The sequence below is a fragment of the Dermochelys coriacea genome, chromosome 8, assembly GCF_009764565.3.
Source record: "Dermochelys coriacea isolate rDerCor1 chromosome 8, rDerCor1.pri.v4, whole genome shotgun sequence".
Classification (NCBI taxonomy): domain Eukaryota; kingdom Metazoa; phylum Chordata; order Testudines; family Dermochelyidae; genus Dermochelys; species Dermochelys coriacea.
The window spans coordinates 100916000-100938640 of NC_050075.1; the positions used below are offsets into that span (position 1 = coordinate 100916000).

At 43.3% G+C, this 22641-nt stretch overlaps 1 protein-coding gene across 1 annotated transcript in view; it reads left to right on the forward strand.

Annotated features, from left to right (window-relative positions):
* LOC119859961 (AGBL carboxypeptidase 4) overlaps positions 1 to 22641 on the forward strand; it is a 1439111-nt gene that overhangs the window by 1150552 nt on the left and 265918 nt on the right. The gene's annotated exons all lie outside the window — the stretch shown is intronic.

A 22641-nucleotide genomic window follows, 5' to 3' on the forward strand; every position in this document is an offset into this window, starting at 1 on the left:
CCAGTGCTTCACCACCCTCCTCGTGAAAAAGTTTTTCCTAATATCCAACCTAAACCTCCCCCACTGCACCTTGAGACCATTACTCCTTGTTCTGTCATCTGCTACCACTGAGAACAGTCTAGATCCATCCTCTTTGGAACCCCCTTTCAGGTAGTTGAAAGCAGCTATCAAATCCCCCCTCATTCTTGTCTTCCGCAGACTAAACAATCCCAGTTCCCTCAGCCTCTCCTCATAAGCCTTGTATTCCAGTCCCCTAATCATTTTTGTTGCCCTCCACTGGACACTTTCCAATTTTTCCACATTCTCCTTGTAGTGTGGGACCCAAAACTGGATACAGTACTCCAAATGAGGCATCACCAATGTTGAAGAGAGGGGAATGATCACGTCCCTCGATCTGCTGCCAATGCCCCTACTTATACAGCCCCAAATGCTGAGGAACTGGCCCTGTTTATCAAGCAAATCACATCAGTCACCGCTTACGCTGTGCTCATTATGTTGGCTGCTTATAATGCAGCAGATGGATTTGTGACTGGTCCTGTTGATTTGTAAAGGCCTTAGTAAGAAGGGACTGATATAGATTCAAGACCTTTTTCCTGTGTCCCTCATACTGATGTCTCTCCTGCACCTCTCAAGGGAGCTATTGTTCCATAGGTTAGCAGATGCTAGAACTTTTGCTGTAGTCACTAGGATGTAGAGCTGCTTCTTCGACATCCACATCAATCTAACATTTCCACCTCAGGAGCCTCTTCTCTTTTAGTTACTGTTGGCCTCTGTGCTGGACCCCTCCCCATGCTTAATGATACTGATCTGTTTAGTTTGGCTAGTTAGGCTTCTGTGATCTCCTCTGCTCCACAGATGGATGGGGACAGAATCCTGGCATACGATGTGGAGAAAAATGGAAAAGGGAGGTGGAGAGTACTATCTCTATTACACTTTTCCTTCCCTTTCTATACCTCCGAGGAACCCTTTCTCCAGGGGCTCCCTGGCTGGAGACAACAGTTCACTGCAGCACCTTCCCTCCCACAACCCAGTGGAACCAATGTGGATAAATCAGGACTCGCCCATTTTTTTTCCTGCTCTGCATTTTGAACCCCTCCTCTGTCAGGTTCATTTTGAGGGAACTGACTAGTAAAGAGATTCACAACAGCTGTGCTGCCAGGGAGGCAGTCATGGAAACAGGATCCAAAGTGGAGGACCCTTGTCTTCATGCTGATCCTACACTTTCATGGATCCCATGAGATCTGCTAATCTGGGGGCTGGACCCCTTCTGCAGGACTGTGCAGCAGGACAGGTAATACCCTTCACCTGCCAGAACAGTGCCTAAGACTCACTGCATGGAGGTTCAGAGGGTGTTCCCATAGCCTATGCTGGAGTAGCCAATATAGGAGATTATAGGGCACTTGGTATTTATTAATTAGCATGTATTTATAACTGGATGCTGTATGACTTTGTCTGATGCTATGTGTAACTGTTTGTGTTGCCTCTTCTAGGTCTGGGCTGAGCCACACTGCTAGGGGGATGCTTTATAAATATTGTTTTGTTGTGGTGATGAAATATTATTAAACAGGAAAGGAGCAAAATGTGCAGAAGCGGTGACAAATGTAGCCTGATAAAGGAACTAGATGGAAGTCATCTCTGATTGTCTTCCAGAAAGACTTTATGCTTTGGGAAGAAGAGTGGGAGTGAGGGGCGGGGGGAGAAGAAAGCAAGCCAGTCTTGGAGAAGCATATCAGAAGCTTGCTGTGACTGCCATTACAGTGCATGATTGACTCGCTCAGCAGTGCAAGGATCTGAGCTGAGTGAACTCCACCATGCACTGAGCCACTCCGCTCAGTGCAAATGAAGTTACCTTGTGTGTATAATTAGTGTCATAAGGAGTGATGGGAAATCACAGCACCCCCTCTCCTCCGGAAATGGAGTGCTTTTCAAGTTCAGTTTGACATTGTTTCTGACATTGCCAGAAGTAAAATGAGGTATTAGCTTTAGCTTTGGAAATTTTTGTGGAAGAAATCGGATCCCTTAGTAGGTAAGCTCCTGGAGTGAGAGTGAAGTTATTTTCGAAATCTTGTTAGACATTTTGGCAGAGTTCGATATTTCAGTTTAATATCTGAATCCAAACCCAGTGCATTCAGCACACGGCCACCTTGCCTAGTTTACAGATTTCTCCTGGATGGTTTGCAGCAATTACACATGCGACCTGTAGCATGCAAGTATGGCAGGCTAATCCCACAGATTAGCTGGAGTGTGAATCTGGGTGCAGACATCATCTGATGTAGGGAGGGGCTGGGCTGATGCTGCCACGGCCTGAAGCAACAGCAAATGAAGGAAACAACCGCCACTGAGAGAGGGAGGTTGTACAGCCAATTTCCCTCTAACTGTTTGTTTTTGTTTCTCTCAGTCTTGGTTGTCTGATTTACTCAGAAACTCTCAGTTCAGTCTCCGTGCCCTCACCTTCCTAATTCCTGCCTCCCACTCCATTCCTCTCTCTTCACACCGCTTTACTGTGTCAAAATGTAACCCAGGCCTGCTTGGGGTGGTGCTCTGTCCCCTCTAGTGGCACCTAGAGAGCCCAGCTAGAGATGGATGACTCTGCCACAGCCTCAGCTAAGAGCCAGGTTGCTTTTAGTTTGTGTAGTAGAGGCACATACACTACACTTCTAAGGTCCCAGGTTTGATCCCACCTGCCGACGACCAGGGTCTGTCAGCATAATACACTAAGCTTTGTGACTAACTGCCCTTGTCTGCAGTAGAGAACTCTGGCTAAACAGTCTCTCCAGTGCTAGCACCATTGTTGGGGATCCTTGACATGCCTCTGATGCCTTGTGGGGTTTTTTTCCACCAGGTCACATTTAAATCTGGTCTGAGCACCAGAGTCCCAGTGTCAGAAAGACTCAGGCAGCTTGGGAGCTCAGAACATGTTTACCTGACACCAGAGCAGGACTGTCAGAAATTATCCAATTCACTAGGGCTAAGTCTACACAGCTCACAGCCATAAGCCTCCCAGCCCTACTTGCGGGGCTCAGCCTAGTGCTCTAAAATAGCGGTGTTGTCAACGCTCGGGCTCTGAAGCCTCGCAAGGCTTTACCAAAATCCCCCGGAGTAGACACGACTTCTGTGTCTCCTGCTGTCAAAAGTGTGTCTTTACATGCTACCCTCACGCGCACGTTCCTTGCCTCCCTCCCCCACAATACTTTCGCCTTCAGATACGCTCCTCCCAGAAGGATTTTGAAAATCCTCGTCCTGCCCACCATCCAGAGCGGGAGTGAGGAAACGGAAAAGGAAAAACACACAAATGGAACTAACAAAAAGAAAAGGAGTACTTGTGGCACCTTAGAGACTAACAAATTTATTAGAGCATAAGCTTTCGTGAGCTACAGCTCACTTCATCGGATGAAGTGAGCTGTAGCTCATGAAAGCTTATGCTCTAATAAATTTGTTAGTCTCTAAGGTGCCACAAGTACTCCTTTTTTTTTTTGCGAATACAGACTAACACGGCTGCTACTCTGGAACTAACAAAGCATGCCCTAAATATTTCTGCTCCTTTGGCTTGCCATCTGTGTGGCCTGTTTAGATTCGAAGCGCTTTGAGGCAGGGAGATTCTTTTTGTTGTCCTACTTTCCTTCAAAATGGCCACCACACTAGCACTATGGAAATCATGATTACGGCCTACTCAAAGGGGATTTGGTAACTTGGGTCAGGAGACTCCAGGATAAAGGATTTTTTTTTTTTACTTCCCATCCTGAGGTGAAGTGAAAGTCAAGGGGGCACTATTATTAGTCTTGGCCCACTGTAACAGAAAGGATTAATCTGTCACTTTGGTAAGAGAATCCCAATGAAGCATATTTCTCCGTGTCTAGAAGGAAAATGGGACAATTCCTCACCAGGTGTGCATTCCTTTGCCTCCTAGAAATGGAGATCAGGTCGATGCAGCTTGAATTTACTGGAATATATCACTAAAACAATAATTTCATTTAATATTCTGGCACTTTGCATCCTGTAGTATCACAGTAAATCATGTTACTTCATGTCAGGTCCTAATATATCACTGTATGGCTTACTGCATGGAGCAATGGCACAGGAGCTGATAGAGTTGTATTCTACTGCATCTGAATTTTTTCTTGAGAAACAAAGTCTTTTCTTTCAAATGCGTACCATACTGGCTGTCAAGCAGCTAGACAGACAAAATGAGCAGGAGGTAAGCACTGACCAGTAGCAATAGTGAGTAGTCTGGGAGCAGGGGATGTAGTAGTTTGTAGACAACTGGAATTAAATGGGAATATTTGCATCTTGCAAGTTGAGTCCATCAGCTAGTAGTCAAACCAAGGGCAGATCTAACATGCTAGGAACCCTATGTACCACTCTGATGGCACAATGGATAGTTAGAAGTGAATCTAAGGAACTCCAGATTAATCTAATGTACATCTTCTACTGACCTCTCAATAGATTATTTCTGTAGGTTCTTTTTCAGTGCTCGCCACTGTAGTGTACAAGTGTCTCACTGTGCTATGTTACAAAGTGTACAGACAAGGATCTCTCTCTGGCCTGAAAGAAAAGGAGTACTTGTGGCACCTTAGAGACTAACAAATTTATTAGAGCATAAGCTTTCGTGAGCTACAGCTCACGAAAGCTTATGCTCTAATAAATTTGTTAGTCTCTAAGGTGCCACAAGTACTCCTTTTTTTTTTTTTTTTTTGCGAATACAGACTAACACGGCTGCTACTCTGAAACCTCTCTGGCCTGAAGAACTTCTGTTTTCTTGTTCGTTACGGTGGGAGGTTTACATCAGACAGCTGGGCTGCTTCTGTGAGACTCCCACCCACTTACTGACGTACACCTCCTTCCCCATCCTTTCTGAATTTCCCCTAGTGAGTCTAAGGAAGTCCAGAACTGGTGTGATTTATATGCAAGGGACAGGCAGAGAGGGCTGTAGCATGAAAGGCAACTAACAGGAGAGTTTAATCCACACCGTGTTACATCCTCCCCTTCTTTGGCATGTAAAATACTCTCTCACTGACAAGTAACTTATACCACCCTTACCCATCACCTCTGAACATGGCCCTATGCATGCATCCGATACATTACCCACAGAGAAGACCTGAGCCAGGAACTTTGTGGTCTGTTTCCCGCGGCTCCACAAAGGGAGCCAAAAAAGGTTGCTGCTGCTGGCTGAGCTGGTATGAAACAATACGAATTCTTTTTCAGCTGAAAGTTGCTTTGTGCTGATGCTGCTACAACAGCTCCCTTTAAAAGCTGTTTTTTGTAAGCAGGGGCCTTTACTCCTGCAGATGTCATAAAATATCCTGGGCTTGGATGTCATCCCTCTGTTTCCTTGGCAAATAGTAGCAGCCCAGACAGACCTCCCAAGAATCCATCAAGTAGTTCATCCAGCCACCCGTCCAATGAACAACAACAAATGCTTTAATAATTTCACAGTTGCTGCAACTGCCAAGATACTAACCCTGAGCTTACTTCCTAAAAATAAAAAGAAGAATCCTGAATGACCTCTTCAGATTTATGAAGAATGTTTGTGTCTCTCCCCCCCCTTTATAAAAACTAAAACAGTACTTTAGGATATGTGGGTTTTTTGTAAGAATGGTCTTTCCTTTAATGCTTAATAACCTATACAGTACATCTAAGTGTGTATACCTGCTTTGTCGCTCAAGGGAAAACAATGCCCTAAATCTTTGGTTGCTAGGCTTGTTAGAATTGTTGCTGTTGGGTGGGTGAGCAGGTGAGGAGTAGGTTGGAAGGTAGGCATCTGTATTATTTTCCTGTATTATTATGTGTGTATATTTTACACTGTTTTCAGTCTGTTCTTTGGTGGGTGCTGGGTTTCACATGCCCTTTTCGGCTCAGCTGGAGCCAATGCTGCTCAGTGTGGGTCTAGCAGCAGGGAGATCAATGGAGTTAGTGCTCCCCTTATAGGTTGAATTCATCCCTTGTGCTGGTGTCTCCCACAACTGGATTTGTTTCCTCCTCCTTGTGAAATGACACAAGAATTGATCATTTCTCCAACAAGTGATTTTTGGAATCTGTTCTTTAAGTTAATTTTTTGCGGGGGTAAGAAAAGAGTCAATATTTCCCACATTTGCTCCTCAGGGCAAATAATTCATTGGCTCTCACCAATATGAATTCTTATGGTGAAATAACACCAAAAGAGGATATATTATCCATCCAAAAGCCACCCCCAGAACCTTTACAGTGGCTCTGATGTTACCTGATATTTGGTTGTGTGCTAAGTGAGTTTTGTGTCACGTTCCAAGAATTCGCAAAAAGAAAAGGAGTACTTGTGGCACCTTAGAGGTTAAATGAGGGTTGAAGCCTTGTAAATTACTGCTTGCAGAGGTGTTGCACTGAATCACTAAATCTCCTTAAGCAGCTTCCTTTGTTAGACATTTGCCAGTATGGCACCCACCATAAAGTCTGACTCCAAAAAAAATGAAAATCTGTGCCCTGAGTATACTTTGCCAGGCTGGGATCCAGCTCTCCCAGAAGATGCAGTGCAAGAGGGTAGGGAGGCGCAGATCTCATCTTGAGCTCATCACAGTTTGACCTTGAGCTGACATTGAAGTATACAGTCTGAAAGGAGCACAGCCGCTCCAAGGCAGCGAGCTGAAGGAAAACAGATACTGTTATCCACAAGAAGTGGAGCCCAAGTGGCTTTTAGATCATTATTTAGGCGACTGCACCCTCACTATACCAACTTAGGTCAAGTGGCATGAAATGAGAATCTGGGCTATGAAAGGCATAGGTTTTGATAACATTTTTATGTCTTTATTTTGAACAAGTACCCTCTTGCCATCATGGTTGAGAAAAAAATCGGAACGTTTCTAATAAAAAGTTGATGAGGAATTTATAGAGGGTTGGAGGGTCAGGGACTAACTTCTGTAAGACAGATGTCTTCCTGCTAGTTGCCTTCTCAGGATTTGTTGTACAGCAGTTCACTCAGCTGGCTGAGAGTTGAACTTTCCTTCTAAGGGATGAAGGTGCTCTCTCTTTCCATCCAAATGATTCTGGGTATTTTATTCCCAGAGAAATTCCAAGATGGTGGCAGTTTTCCAGTTCATTTCACAGAGACATTACCTTAGAACTTACATGAGGGGAACTGATCCCCATGCGAACAAATAAGACAGCAGAATGCCATTGCACTGCAACCAGCGGAAGTATTTTCCCAAGTAACTTATTGTTAGGAAAAAATAACGCCACATGTGACAAGATGGAAATCTGGCGACTTTTGAGTCTTGCTGTTCGTGTTTACAATTCCTGCCTACTTTTAGCACATTTAAAAAGCAAGAAGGGCTGCATTCTCATTAAACAGCTGCTCCTCCCCCCAGTTAACAGAAAACTCTGAACTCTAAGGCAGAAAGTGACATTACCAACAAGAGGGGAAGGTATGTTCTTGAAGTGCAAGAGCAAATATGACTAAGGAGGCCTTTCCTTCCAGAAAGAAACTTTTTGAAATATAATGCTTTCTAGGAAGTATTTTTTCACACAAGGCATAGTCAACCTGTGGAACTCCTTGCCAGAGGATGTTGTGAAGGCCAAGAAGGGTTCAAAAAAGAACTAAATAATTCATGGAGGACAGGTCCATCAATGGTTATTAGCCAGGATGGGCAGGGATGGTGTTCCTAGACTTTGTTTGCCATATGCTGGGAATGGGCAACAGGGGATGGATCACTTGATGGTTACCTGTTCTGTTCATTCCCTCTGAAGCACCTGGCATTGGCCACTGTCAGAAGACAGGATCCTGGGCTAGATGGATCTTTGGTCTAACCCAGTGTGTCTGTTCTTATGTTCTTTGTGAGGCTGTCCCCCCACCTTGATCCTTCCCAGCTAAGAAGCAGAATCTCTCAGTGAAATGAAACAGAATTGTACAGATTTCTTTACAGGATTTTAAACCACTCGGTATTTTAACTGCAACAGAATGAGTATTGAACAAAATACTCAGCCTAGAAAGGGCCTATTATAGTAGCCCCAATACCTTCAGAACTTTTCAAGGCCCTGTTTGCTGCCCTTCATATTATGTTTAATTTATGTTTGGATGAATGCCTGGAACTGAATCAATTCTAACCTGGTTCTAGGTATTTTATGTATGTAGTACTCAATATAATAGCAAGCCAAATCTTCATCACTTAGTAGGGTGACCATCCGTCCCGTTTTTAAAGGGATAGTCCTGTTTTTTGGGACTTTTTCTTACATAGGCGCCTATCAAACCCCCACCCCACCCCATCCCCTTCCTGTTTTTTCACAGTTGCTATCTGGTAACCCTATCACTTAACCATCTTTTCTGCCCAAAAGTAGTCTTACCTGTATAGTATGCACAACTACACACATGCCATTTGCACTCCTCCCTGCTCATGCCAACGGATTCTCAATGTTCCCCCAGAATTTGGTACTGTTCCTTCAGGGAACCAACCTCTGCTGCAGACATAGTTGCAGGAGTTTCCATTTCTTCCTTGCAATGAGGCTGAGTTACAATGTTCCGAGCTGGATCTAAATTCAGTGGGTCCTCATGGAGGCCTCACAAATGTTCTTGCTAAGCCCTTTGGCTCCAGGGAAGGAGGAGGAGTAGCTCTGTGCTCTTGAGCAAGCTACCAATGAGCGAAGGGAAAAGTGATTTCGCTGTACATGCAAATGTTGACTTCATGGCCCCATGACCTCCCCGCCCCTTTAGGGGTTACTTGCGTAGCAGGGTCAGAAGGAGCGGTCCTAGGACTCAGGAGTTCAGGGAGTGTGATTATACCTTATGCATTTGCCAGCCACAAACAGGGTGGCTTCTTCCCCTACAAGGTGATCGGGTATGATCTGTCTCTTTAAAATGGCTGCAGTACACAAATATGTTAAAAATGGCCATTTTGGCCACCAGGAGGTGCTGGAGTCAGTGATTTCTACGTGACACATTCATCTGATTTTCCAAGTCAGTTCACTTTGCCCTAAATTCCATGTTGGGTGATTGATTTAAAGGAGAAGCCAATATGTCTGACTTTATATTTGTCACTGACCAGTTAACTGCAATCCAAGGAAAGGCTCTTTGTTTCCTTACAAAGAAAGCTTTTTTTTTAAAAGCAAGGAATCCAAAATTCAGGATTAGTCTAAGCAACCCCCATCCTCTCCCTAATTTTCTTCTCAGTTTATTTTTTATTCTTTCATCTATGTACAGCAGCAGGTCAGATGTTGGGATCCATACTGAATTCTAAAACAGACCAATTTTTCCCACTTATAAGCAAACCTAGCAAATTGGCATGACCCAAGCTGGCAAGGGGTGCGGGGACCCTGGCTAAGAGGATAGACTTATTGTGGATTTAGATTACATTTTGGAGAATACTGTAGTTTTGCAGTGGATTAGAAAGGACCCCTGGGGAGAAAGAACTAAATTAATTATTTTCCTACCTGCAGCCTGCAAGCTGTAATCTCAAAATGATGGTATCAGTGCATCAGGATAAAGGAGTAAATTCAGCTTGAGGGAGTCTTATGCAGCTGCCTGACTTAATTTTGTCCTAAATACATGCTCAAAGAGGTGCAGATACTGTGTCTCTTGCTGTGGTCCAATGATGCCGGTATAGGGGGTTCACTTAAAGCAGCATTTCAGATGGCCAGTGGCAGATGGCTTTATAAACCTAGGTACTGACCAGCCATATAAACTCATGCTGCTACCTCAGCTCCATCATCCCTGCTAGCTGGAAGAATGGGAAGCAAGATCTTGTACTCTAGAAGTGACTTTTAGACTAGAAAAAGGGGACACAATTGAACATGCATCGGTGTTAATCATGCTATTCATCTTCAGACCCCTGGGGAGGGGGGCAGTGGCTGACACTTATGTCATAACTTAGCACTTAAAAGCAGAAAGTGTTCATGATGGATATAAAATGAATTTATGTTCCCTTTTTCTAGAGGTCCAGGAAACCTACTGATGGTCCGAAACAGACAAAGACAACCTCACAAGGAGCTGTAGAATACTTTCAAAGATGCTAGGCTGCATTCATCCTTCTCATGAAGAGAACTAGCTGTTTGTTTTGTTAAAGTGCATAGCTCCTAAGCTTTAATAGAAAGGGAGAGACACTCACCTTTACTTCTCAAAGCAGAATGAAAACTACCGTTGTGTGTTCCCCATAAATCTCTTGGCTGGGATTGCACTGTGAAGTATCCCACAAAAGAGAGGTTGTTCTGTGAATAATAAGTGTGTGTGTGTGTTACACATCATTAGAGCAACAGAGAAGGAGGCTACTCTGAGATGTTGTTAATGGAAAAGGAGCTTCTTCCAAAGTCCCATTATAAAGTTTGGCATTAGTCCTAGCAAGACACCAGAAGCTTTGAATCTAACCACTGTACTGATCTGACAAGACATTGAATTAGTTTACTGAGCTTGAGATGCTCTGGAACAAGGTTTAAATGTCTCCCTCTACATAGTGATATTGTACATTTATTACCAGGTTTGCTTTAATTGGTTAATTATTTGAACAGTTTTGTGCTAATGTTTACAGCAGACTGTTTGACTATCTCTGGTTTAACTTTTACAATAATCAGACAGGTGAAAAAGTCCTTTAGTCCCCGAATCATGGGATGGGGGAAAGTTTCACTATAATATGCATCAGGCAACATTGCCCAGGCCCTTTACCAATTCAGGTCTCTATAAAAAGGTTTTTGGTTTAGCCCTCAAATCTTGTTTGCTGACCCGTATTCACCTACACCATGCCTTTTTCCCCAAAGATTGTTCACAGCACGGAATACAGCCACCTCTCAGGTGGAGTGCACCATCTTTATAACAGCTCACGGGTACCCAACTCTCTTGGGAAAGGAATGGAGCAAATACAGTGATGATAGTAATCCCCACATCTGCAAAAAGCACGGTAGAATCTTCATTAGTGCAAGCAATCAGGGTATTGGCTTTAGGTCTCATTTGCATTGCAGCATAGCATGGTTTGTAGTGAGAGAAGAATGCACTACTTCCCATGCACCTGGTATTTCAGTCAAGGCCTTTTATCCAAGTGCAATAATCCTACTGAACTAATGAGATTTGCCAGCATTTTCCAGGTGCTGTGGAAGCATGTCATATACTGGGTTAATTATTTTGAATCTCAGATGGTTTTTAAACTTTATCTTTTAAAAAAGCTGTTTCTATTCATCTTCAGTAGTTTCCCAGATTTTCACCTGCAACTGATATTAATCTTGCTGGTCTATAGTTTCCAGCTTTGTCTCTTGACCCTTTGTTCTTTGCCTGCCCTGACTCAGTTCAGAGGAATTGGTTATTTTTTTTTTCATTTTGTTTTTAGTTCTTTTCTCTCTGAATTGTCCTCCACTTGCCTGCCTGCTCTCACTGGATTACCGTACCAGCTGCTCAAAGGAGCCAGCAGTTATGTGTGACTAGGACTTGGTCACTTGGGCCACAGGTGGAATTTCGCCCAGTACAGATTTATATGTATTTGGTATGGTGTACTGCATACAGGGTTAGAATGTATAGAAGTCATGTTTTGTTGGCTTGTGCATCATAGAGCAGGAAGGCCCTAAAACTCATTTGGTGCTGGTGGTGAGGAGCATTTCCACAGCAACCTATCCTCCTAAGCCAGGAGCCTGCAGAAGTGCTGTACTCTCTTAATGCAATCATGTCTCTGTGAATCTTGGGGGTGGAATGGCATACCAGAGCAGGACAGTGACAGCTGGGTCAGACTTACCTGCCATGCTTCCCTGAACTATCAGCAAATCCCGGCATGGTGGCTAATGCTGATCAAACAGCCATGAAATCCCTTCCGGGTATGTATTCGAGGCAGCAAAACACAGATACTGGAGCACAGTCCAAGACAGCATGGCTCTTTTAGGAGCAAAGTTTGCAGTGTGAGGATGAGCCCTGATCTCTGATTGCCTCCAAGTCTCTGCGATTTCCCAAAAGCTTCCCTTTGAAGGAAGCGTTTGGATAAAATGTTCACATGGTGAAGGTCATAGAATTTCCTGAATGCTTTTCTCCTTCCTCAGCGGCTTACCCCAAGAAAAGAAAATGTGGCCCTAAAGTAAGACAATTTCTGAAATATAAGTAATATTCTTCTAAAATGTGTGCCTCCAGTGCCATTTAGATGCAGGATAATAACCTACTACTTGCCAGCTCATGAAGTTATTCATTTGTACTTGGATACTGAAGGTGCCAGGCTGAGTCTCTACTGCTGATCTACATGGAGGGAAATTGCATATTGGAGATGGCTGAAAAAGAAAGTGTTAGTTTTTTGTGAATTTTTTTTAATTCAAAATTATTTGCTTTCCAAAACTTTTATAAAAGAACCATTTTTTATTTGACATTTTCTATAAATCAAACTTTTTTTTTTGGTGGTCTAACTTTTTTCCCTTTTTTCTCCCCCCTTCACTTTTTCTTTTTCATTTTGACCCTAAAAAGATGAAATAAGAAAATAGGTGTGGAAGGGCACAAGAAAAACTGAAAAATACTCATTTTGCTGAAAAACCGGAATATTTTGCAAAAAACAAGTCTTCTGTGAAAATTTTCATTCTGACAAAAAATCACTACAAAAATTTCAGCCACTTGTGTTATATAGAAGTAAATGTTACCAACCTCCTAATCTTCATGATAAATGTAATTAGAAGCCTGGTGTCTTCTGCTAATCCACAGAGCAGGTAGAGTGTAGACAATAACAGTGCAAGATTTCTGCATTCACCATCCCAACTGCCCCCCAATGTGCCCCATCTCTCACCTGAGAGGCCCATCTCTGACAATGAGAGTTGAGTTCAGTCTGCAGGGCTGTTCAGTCCCCGCTGCTGAGAAGGCCCGTCTCTTTATTCGCAAGCTTTATTCACTAATTGCTGTTCTGCCTGAACACCTCACAGATTTTAATGATGTTAATCTCACTGACTTCTCATTTGAGAGAGAGCAAGTGAAGCTAATAAGTTGAGTGATTTGCCCAATGTCAGATAGGGAGTTGGAGGCAGAGTCAGGAGCAGAACCAAGGAGAAGCCCATTCCCAGTGCCTTGTCCACAAGACCATTTTTGCCAAGGTGCCAATAGTGGCAATATTTTTATGATGGGAACTTGTATTCTTTTGGAATTGAACTACCACCAGCTCATTTTGTGAGTCCACCAAATAGGTGCTGGATGGTGGACTACACTGGATGCATCACCAGGAGGTGAAAAGCTCTATCCTAAATGACAGCTTACTTTCAAATGATGCCTTTCATTCCAGGACCTCAAAGCATGGATCTCAGTGAATCTTGTATATCTCATGATGTATGTTATGGCATCCTTCTCTCTGGGTCTTCCCTTGGGGCTTGTATGATTTATAAGGACTTGGGCAGCAAAGGGGGTTGCTTCAAAGTTAAAGGTTCATTCTTGTGGCTAAGGTGTTTAAACCTAACTCCCATCTCCCTATCCCAGGGCGGAGTTCAATTCTCATGGCTGTTGAAGAGGCAACAACTTTGAATGTCCAGGGATATGTGAGTGAGAGGCATCTTGCCACACTTATGGAGGATGCTGCGTTTGCTTCCCCAGTTGCTGCATTGTCAGTATCTAAACTCATCATTGCCAAGGGCTCTGGGATATCCTGAGTCTGAAAGGTGCCCGATTCAACTAATTTTTCTTTCTTCTGTTCAGACAGAAACATGTGGAGAATTTACATCCCCTTCTTTCTATCCAACTGACGAATTTAACCTCCTCAGCCACAGAGATGTGTCAGTTGCTTGTGGCTGTCCAACTGGTGTGAGGCCTCTGAGCATTTCTCTCTCCATTGCTAATTACCATTATCCTTAGGATCTTTACTGAATCGCCACTTGCGCAGCAAGATTTTTTTTTTTGATACTTGCAGTGTATTCTGCTGCCTGTCAGCCATCAGCACATCCTTGTCAGAAAAATAAGTCCTAATTTATTTCCATGAAGCTTATTCCTGCATGGATGCCATACACTGTAAATAAAAGAACAAACCCACTCCTGTTGTCAAGGGGCAGAGCTGATCAGCCACAATGCCCTTCCCCCCCCCCAACTTGGTCAGGGGGGAAAAATTTTCTTTCCTCTGCTGAGCCCGCATGGAAATGGCAGCCCAGTAAGCCCCACCCAGCAGCAGTCAGAGCAACCTCTAGACGCATGACTTTCATCCCAAAATCAAGGGGAAAAATTCTGATGCAGGCAGAATTTCTTGGACAGAGGATCCCCATTGTGAACTGGCTTCTTGTTTAATATATTACTCCCTCTTTCTTTTCAGTCTGGTCTGCTCATGAGTCGCCCAGAAGTAATCCAGGTATTTCATACACTCCTGCTTTTTTTGCTTGCCAGAAATTCAAGTCACAGACTTTGCTGTGCAAATGGACCTCTTTTTGTTTCACTTTGGTTTTGACAATTTATCCTTTGAGAGTGATCATGCCCACACAACCTTTCCTCTGCCCCTGCACCACCAATGCATTTATACACAGAGAGCAATGTACATGCATCTCTTTCTCCCCAGTGTTACTGATTGTTGTTGTTGCTTCATTGGACCTCTTACAACTTCAGAGTGCTTTACAAAATCGCAAACCATATGCTAGTGAAGATTGCTTAAGCCTCTGGCAAAAGGCAGAGTAGTAGGTAGTGCAATGGATGCAAGCAACTCTAGATAACAGGTTAGGGGGTGGGAAGGAAAGAGTAGCTTATCCAATAAAAGCACCAGGGGGATTTTCTGTATGTGGAATCTAATTATTTTCCATACTGATCGCACATCTTTTCTGTGTGATGCTAACTTTTGGTGAAGGTGTGGGGTTTCCTGTGAGGCAACCATCATTTCAGGTATCCCACAAGTGGCCTTGCCAAAGTGGATGTTGTGTGGCTGTCATTTACCTTTTTAGTTCACTTGGAGCAAAGGACAGGAAAAAGCATGTAAAAGGGAAACAGCAGAAACTGCAAACCTAGTAAAGCGGAAATCAATAAAGCAGTCAAAAGGTGCTATTACAGCTAGCTTAGTGTAAGTTTTCACATATCAACTGTAACAGAAAGGGACTACTTCACTTGTCCCCTCAGGGGAAATTAGGGCAAATAACTGTACAGGTTTCCTCTAGGAGCAGCTGTCAGCTGCCATTGTTAGAATCCACGGGAAGACATGCATACAATATTTTTGTACATAACTGGCAGAGAAAAGTACTAACCCCTCCTATGCATTTCAACAAGTAATAGTATTCAGGGCATAGTTTCTGAAAGTGGATGCTAGGATGAGAGTTTGGCCCCCTCTACCCTAACTTGAGTGGGTTAAATTTCTGGGCTAGATCACAAGTAAAAATGAATTTGGCAGTCTCCCCCTAAGACCTGTTTGTCCCCATCTCGAATACACCACACAGTTTGACGCATTCTGGCAGCCTGAGGAGCATCTTCTCAAGAGGGGCCCATGACGAGGTTTCCAAGAGGTGCTGCACATTGAATTTGACGTGCAATGGCTGGAAAGCTGATTGGGGTTTTTTGATGAAACTTTTTGGTGGGAAAATGTCATCTTGAACCCCCAATGTTTTTTTCAGGGAAGTAGCTGTTTCAACTAAACTTTTGTCAGGAAGGTTTCTCAGGTCCAGGATGCAATTTTTTTGGTGGTGGGGGAGGGGGAAGAGCCACTCCCACTCTGGGAACAGCCAGTAGTCCAGGCACTCATCAGGGCATGTGGGAGACCCAGATCTCTGTAGCACACCAGAGCCACTCTTAAAATGTCCCATTCTTTTGGAAGAGTCTACTATCTCCAGCTGAATTCCCCATCGGAAGCATAGGAAATATCACTGGAAATGACAGAATCTTTCAAAATGGTGGAACTTTTCAAGCGTGGTCTTGGGCCTCTGCATGGCGCCTGGCTCAAGCTGGTGTTTTTAGTTCGTCACTGAGGGAGCAATCCAATCACAAGTTTTAGAGACCGTTTGAAATTGTTTTTTAATTATATATTTTGCATTTCTTTACCGGTGTTCCTTATAGAGTTGTCAACTTTCTACTCGCACAAAACCGAACACCCTTGCCCTGCCCCTCCTCCGAGGCCCCGCCTCTTCCCTGCCTCTTCTTTTGAGGTCCCAGCCCCGCTCACTCCATCCCCCCCTCCCTCTGTCACGTGGGCTCCCAACCCTCTCTCACTCACTCATTTACACTGGGCCAGCTCAGGGGGCTGTGGTGCGGGGGAAGGGAGGGCTCTGGCTGGGGATGTGGGCTCTGGAGTGGAGCTGGGAATGAGGGGTTTGGAGTGCAGGAGGGTGCTCCGGGTTCGGATCAAGGGGTTTGGAGGGTGGGAAGGGGATCAGGGTTGGGGCAGGTGGTTGGGGTGCAGGAGGGAGTCAGGGGTGCAGGCTTCAGGTGGTGCTTAGCTCAAGCAGCTCCTGGAAGCAGCAGCACGTCCCCCTTCTGACTCCTATGTGAAGGCACGGCCAGTTGGCTCTGTGTGCTGCCCCATCTACAGGTGCTGTCCCCGCAGCTCCCATTGCCCACAGTTCCCAGCCAACGGGAGCTACGGGGGCAGCGCTTGGGGTAGGGGCAGCATGCAGAGCCCCCTGGCTGCCTCTACACATAGGAGCTGGAGGGCAGATGTGCCAGCTGATTCCCAGGAGCCATGCAGTGCGGAGGCTAGCAGGGAGCCTGCCAGCCCAGCTGTGCGGCACAACCAATCAGAAAGTCAACGGCCCAGGATCCCTTTTCGACTGGGTGTTCTGGTCGAAAACTGGACACCTGGTCACGCTAGTTCATTATATGGTGCTTGTTTTGTCAGGAAATATTTCTTCAGTGTAATATTAGATGTTTCATACTTAAACATATTCTTCCTCTCCCTCCATAGATTTCAAGAGAAATCTCTGTTTCAGCCTCCTTGGTTCATAACACCTTATCTTCTTTCACTTGGGCTGACCTCTGTATTTTAGGGCTTTCTATAGCTCTTGTCAGTGCACCAGTTTGTGATAGTGGTCTTTAAAAGTGCAGTTTGACCATCTATGTGAGCCTGTTGGAGCTGCAAAACTGGGCTACAAATTCCACAAGAATAGACAATTTTTTGTGAGAGCGGCAGTACTTCTTGCTTGGAATGGGGTTGGAAATGATATGACAATGCTTCTCTCAAGGCCTTTGCTTGCTTCCTTTGTCTCAGTGAAACTCTAGACATGTAGGATATCCAGAACTGAAAAATAATTGGGAGAAAAGTTAAGCAAACTTTTTCCAGCCTCAGAGAAAGATGTTCTGGGTAAAGGTGAGTATGATGCGGTCAGCAGGTTTTAAGCTGCTATGCAGTCAGACTTACCACTCTTAGCCCTGACCTTCAAATACTATTATTACTTCTTTTGCAGTAGAGCCTAGATGTCCCATCTGAAGTTGAGGTTTCAGTGTGAGAGGTACTATACATACACCTAGTGAGAGACAATCTCAGCACCGAAGACCTTACAATCTATGTAGACAAGACAAAGAGTAGGAGAAAGCATTGTCATCCTGATTGTACAGAGAGTGAGCTAATGCAGAGAAAGATTAAGTGACTTTGGACCACTGTCACCTAAGAAGTCTGTGGAAGAGTTGGAAATTGAACCGAGCTCTCGTGACTCATGATCAGGTGCCTTAACCACATGTCCCTCCTTCTAGTCATTCATGAAGGTGGTGGTGAAGGAAGAGCATTGTGGGCTTGTGTTCCAGTGCCTGCATTAATTTAATCAATCATATGCTCTCTGCACTATTTTCCCCAGAAACCCTTTTGTTTCTTACCAAGGGAAGAAAATACCTCATCCAGCGGGTAGCGATAGACTAATTTTAATTCAAGGAAATCTCCAAGCTCCTCATTGCACATTAGGAAAATTAAAGAAAACAAAGGTAACCAACAAAGCCACTAGGGCTGTTGATTAATTGCAGTTAACTCACACGATTAACCCCCCAAAATTAATCGTGACTAAAATATTAATAGCAATTAATCAGTTTTAATCGCACTGTTAAACAGAATACCAACTGAAATGTATTCAATATTTTTGGATGTTTTTCTACAATTTCAAATATATTGATTTCAATTACAACATAGAATACTAAGTGTACAGTGTTCACTTCATATTATTTTTTATTACAAATATTTGCACTGTAAAAATGATAAACAAAAGAAACAGTATTTTTTAATTCACCTCATACAAGTACTGTAGTGCGATCTCTTTATCGTGAAAGTGCAACTTACAAATGTAGATTTTTTTTGTTACATAACTGTATTAAAAAATAAAACGATGTAAAACTTTAGAGCCTACAAGTCCACTCAGTCTTTCTTGTTCAGTCAAACACTAAGAGAAATGAGTTTGTTTACATTTACAGGAGATAATGTGCCCTTTTATTCTTTTTCACATCACTTGAAAGTGAGAACAAACGTTCACATGGCACTTTTGTAGCCAGTGTTGCAAGTGCCAGATATGCTAAATATTCATATGTCTCTTCATGCTTGGCCACAGTTCTAGAGAACATGCTTCCATGCTGATGACGCTTGTTACAAAAAAAAAAAAAAGCATTAGTTATATTTGTGACTGAACTCCTTGGGGGAGAATTGTACATCTCCTGCTCTGTTTCACCTGCATTCCGCCATATTTTTCATGTTATAGCAGTCTCGGATGATGACCCAGCACATGTTGTTCATTTTAAGAACACGTTCACTGCAGATTTGACAAAATGCAAAGAGGTACCAATGTGAGATTTCTAAATATAGCTACAGCACTCGACCCAAGGTTTAAGAATCTGAAGTGCTTTCCAAAATCTGAGAGAGAGGGGTTGTGGAGCATGCTTTCAGAAGTCTTAAAAGAGCAACACTCTGATATGGAAACTACAGAACCCAAAACACTTAAAAAAATCAACCTTTTGCTGGTGGTATTTGACTCAGATGATGAAATTGAACATGTGTCAGTCTGCACTGTTTTGGTTCGTTATTGAGCAGAAGCCATCGTCAGAATGGATGCGTGTCCTCTGAATGGTGGTTGAAGCATGAAGGGACATATGAATCTTTAGCACCTCTGGCAGGTAAATATCTTGTGACACCAGCTACAACAGTGCCATGCGAACACCAGTTCTCACTTTCAGGTGACATTTTAAACAAGAAGCAGGCAGCATTATCTCCTTCAAATATAAACAAACTTGTTTATCTGAGCAATTGGCTGAACAAGAAGTAGGATTGAGTGGACTTGTCCACTCTAAAGTTTTACCTTGTTTATTTTTGAATGCAGTTTTTTTTGTACATAATTCTACATTTGTAAGTTCAACTTCCATGATACAGATTGCACTACAGTACGAAAGTGAATTAAAAAATACTATTTCTTTTGTTTTTCACAATGCAAATATTTGTAATCAGAAATAAGGTGAGCACGGTACGCTTTGTATTCTGTGTTGTAATTGAAATCAATATATTTGAAAACATCCAAAAATATTTAAACAAATGGTATTGTGTTATTGTTTAAGAGTGCGATTAATTGCACGATTAATCAGGATTAATTTTTTAAATGCTTGACAGTCCTAAAAGCCACCCACTAAGCTTGAGCTGAGCAAGTGAATTTATGAACCCTTCAGGCAATGCAGCATTGTATAGTCCTGCAGATATGTGCGCATGCTTTCTCTCTCTCTCTCTCTGTCAAGTCTGACATGTTCTTTCAAGTTAGCTTCATAAGCTGCTGCTGTTGCACAAATTGTGCAGGATAATTTTATGGTTGTTTTAAAAATAATAATAATTGTAGAAACTAAGTTAGCGATAAGGGTACTCAGATCACAGGTGGCAGGGTATGAGCTGATCACACCAGAGTTCTGAAAGGAGTTCTCACCACCATGTGTTTGCTGGACAAATTCATCCTTGGTGTAACTCTACTCACTCATGCTGCTGCATATTACGTTGGAGTTAGCAGAGTCATACTGGTATAAGTGAGAGGAGAATCAGACCCCATGGAATTACAGGAGAGATGAACCTGGCACATGATGGGTTTATTTTCCCTTCCACAATGGGTATTGGCCACTACTGGAAGGAGGATATTAATTCTGATGGAATGGGACGTGGTGCTGGTGTTGTAATATGGCAAATGCTGCAGTCAGCATTGTGCAGTCTGTCTGATCAAACTTCCTAGCAGTCTGTTGCTGATGCTGTTGAATCTCTGGGTTTGCCACTGCTGCTGAGAATCTTGCCATTCCCCAAATTCGAATCTTTTCTTGCAGCCTGAGAGATTTTTCCCCCCTAAAACCCTATATAAATTGCATCAAAATGAGGCCTGAGGCAATAACTTGCCAGTTGAAATAAATGAGAGAGAAAGGTTCAAACCACCAGGTTCCTGGGGATCTGCGGCAGTTAAATGATTACCAGAACATCTGAGTGAACCCAAGGAGATGCCAGGAGACTCTTTTATTCAAACCACATCAGATAAAAACACAAGAAGAGGGCCATGGTCTGTTCCGGCAAGGCAATTCTCCTGGTCCTATTTCACTGCCTCTTATGCTCTCTTTACTGGTTTCATTTTTGAGGAAGTCCCGGGTGCAGCTAATAGTAAAGTAAACTGGAGTACTTCCAAAGTAAAAAACAGAATTGTCGTCCTACTAGCCAACTTTCTCTCCTGTAGCTCAAAGCATCAGCAAAACACTTCCAGTCAGTTCATTATATCCTGGTCTGATTCTGTGAGATACAGGGGTACCTCTGCAATGTACTGAGTACCTTAAACACCCATTAACTTCATACTGAAGTAGGAAGTCAGTGGCAGCTGAGGGCACTTGGGCCAAGATTTTCTGGAATTGACTAGAGATTTTAGATGCCTCCACTTTTTGTGGTTTCCCAGCTTGAGACACCTTGTCAAGGTTCCTTCCCCACTCTGAACTTTAGGGTACAGATGTGGGGACCTGCATGAAAAAAACCCTAAGCTTATTTTTACCAGCTTGGGTTAAAACTTCCCCAAGGTACAAACTATTTTACCTTTTGTCCCTGGACCTTATTGCTGCCACCACCAAGCGTCTAACAAAAATAACAGGGAAAGAGCCCACTTGGAAACGTCTTTCCCCCCCAAATCCCCCCATGCCCTACACTCCCTTTCCTGGGGAAGGCTTGATAAAAATCCTCACCAATTTGCATAGGTGAACACAGATCCAAACCCTTGGATCTTAAGAACAAGGAAAATGCAATCAGGATTCTTAAAAGAAGAATTTTAATTAAAGAAAAAGTAAAAGAATCACCTCTGTAAAATCAGGATGGTAAATACCTTACAGGGTAATCAGATTCAAAACATAGAGAATCCCTCTAGGCAAAACCGTAAGTTACAAAAAGACACAAAAACAGGAATATACGTTCCATTCAGCACAACTTATTTTGTCAGCCATTTAAACAAAACAGAATCTAACGCATATCTCACTAGATTGCTTAGTGACTTTTTACAGGAGTTCTGACCTGCATTCCTGCTCTGGTCCCGGCAAAAGCAACACACAGACGGAGAGAACCCTTTGTTCCCCTCCCCGCTGCTCACCCCTTCCAGCTTTGAAAGTATCTTATCTCCTCATTGGTCATTTTGGTCAGGTGCCAGCGAGGTTGTCTTAGCTTCTTAACAGTTTACAGGTGAAAGGGTTTTTCCTCTGGCCAGGAGGGATTTAAAGATGTTTACCCTTCCCTTTATATTTATGACACACCTTAATGGCACTTGATTTTTTGAAAGTGCTGGGCACCCACCCTCTGTAAAACAGGCCCCTTCAGGGCCAGATTTTCAAAGGACTGAGCTCCCATTTAGGCATCTAGAAAATGACCAGATCTGCAAATGTGCAGAGTTCTTTTGAAAATCTGGCCATTCGCTTTGGCACCTAAAATGGAAGTTGAGCTCTTTTGAAAATCCGGCCTGAATTGTCTCAAGTTGGGTAACCTTTTGGAAAATTGAGACCTACGTAACTTGCCAATGGTAAATCAGTTAGCAAAGCTAAGAGCACAGCGCTGGCATTGTGACTTGTATTGCCTTGTTCAAACCTCTGAGAACAACTGTTTTACTTACAGTATATTTTTCCCCAATCTTGCCATTTTTCAGAAATATGTCAGGGACAGGAGTCTCAGGGCTGCTATTGGGAATTCCAGACCTACCAAAGCAAATATGCTTTTGCTAAGAGAAGTAGCCATGATTCACGAAAATAACAGGAAATCCCTTACTTTTACTATGTACTAACTTTCTGAAGCTGACCTGACTCCACCCATGTGCACCCCTTTCCACCGACTGCTTCAAATAGAGTTGGGCCTGAACCAGTTCAGAATGCCCCATCTGAACTCTGGTACGTTGTGGCGGGTTCTGAATCTGGATGGGGGCTTTGTGGCTTGAGTCCTTCTCTGCACCTAAACAAGGAACGTTAAGGTGCAGGCTTCTCAAAGTTGGTTTATTAATGAGAAGTAAGAATTAACTGGCCATATCATGCAGTCAGTTGTTCAGCAGGAGACTCTATTTAAAGCAATGAGGAGTTCCACCTAGCAATCTGTGGTGCAGTGGGACCCAACACATTTGCTTAGTGGTCCCAGGCTGTTCCAGTATGGCCTGAGAACTTACGCCTCTCAGCGCTCACTGGGAATGGATGGGAATTGAGTGGATCTGTCACTCTCGGGATCAGATCCACGTGCCCTCAGTGATTTATGAAGCTTCCACTCAGTGATGAAATCAATGTACATTGTGCTCCTGGGGCGGATTTATAACTTACAGCAATGTATATGGGTTTTTTAAAAAAAAACAAAAAAACAAACT